This window comes from Vitis vinifera, chromosome 11, assembly GCF_030704535.1.
Source record: "Vitis vinifera cultivar Pinot Noir 40024 chromosome 11, ASM3070453v1".
NCBI classification, from domain to species: domain Eukaryota; kingdom Viridiplantae; phylum Streptophyta; class Magnoliopsida; order Vitales; family Vitaceae; genus Vitis; species Vitis vinifera.
Genome location: NC_081815.1, coordinates 467,638 through 468,669, shown reverse-complemented (window position 1 = coordinate 468,669; position 1,032 = coordinate 467,638).

Below are 1,032 nucleotides of genomic sequence, written 5' to 3'. Positions count from 1 at the left end.
GGCCTCAAAATCGATCTCTTTGCTTAAATCAACCCCGACATCCTTGAACACTCTGGTGAAGAAGTGACCATAGGGGAGTACGTAAGTCGTGCTCTCGCAACATGAGATCATGTGCATCAACATCAGGTATCCCAAGTGGATCCGTTTCCCCGTCATAATAGAGTCCATGAGGAATGCCTCATGATAGGAGACCTCGTCTTGGTGTCCGCCCCGTGGTAGTAGGATAGAGCAAATCATGTGGTGTAGTACTTTGCTAATCGCGGTTAAGCTGTGAGTCGATGGTTTGCCCATTCTCTGAGCGTCTACAAGTCCACAAATCCTCTTAACGGCCTCTCTAGGCTCGAATCTTGGCGCAGTGGGCCAAATCTTAGACTCGTATACCTTGAGTCCAACCAAAGCAATATCGAAAATACGGTAGATGCTCTCCAGGTCTAAACGGATCTCGATTCATCTAATGGTGGAAATAATCGGGCCACCATTGCCATAAGTAGCCCTTGAATTAAATGCTCGCACCAGAGTCGGGAAAATCGGCTCCAAAACCATCACCACGAGCAGCCAACCCATCCGATTGAAAAAACCCTCAAACCCGAAATGCTGGAGTTGGGAGAAATTAATATTTCTCCTCGAAACGACCTTTCGCTGAGCAAACTTTTGTTTGTACCGCTGATAATCCTCCATAGAGCTAAATAAGGCGATACCAAACCTCGCATTTGACTGAGACAGCTTAGCTGGGCGCTTGCCCTATGCCCTAAAGGCAGCCGACTCTCTCCTAGGAGCCATGAGAAAGACAGAAACAAAGAAGATGAGGCTGGTAGAGAGAGAAACACTCACAACCGAAACCCTAAGTGCGCGGGAATGGAGAAGAAACCAACTGTGTCGCATGGAAGGAAAAAAATGCAATCCAAAACTGAAACCCTAGGCTCCAATCTTCCTAGAAATCCAATCCAAAGCCTTCAATTAGTCAAACCCTTGCTTAAAATCATCTCTAGAAGCCAAAAAAAAAAAAAAAAAAAACCTTGAAGAAATGGAGGA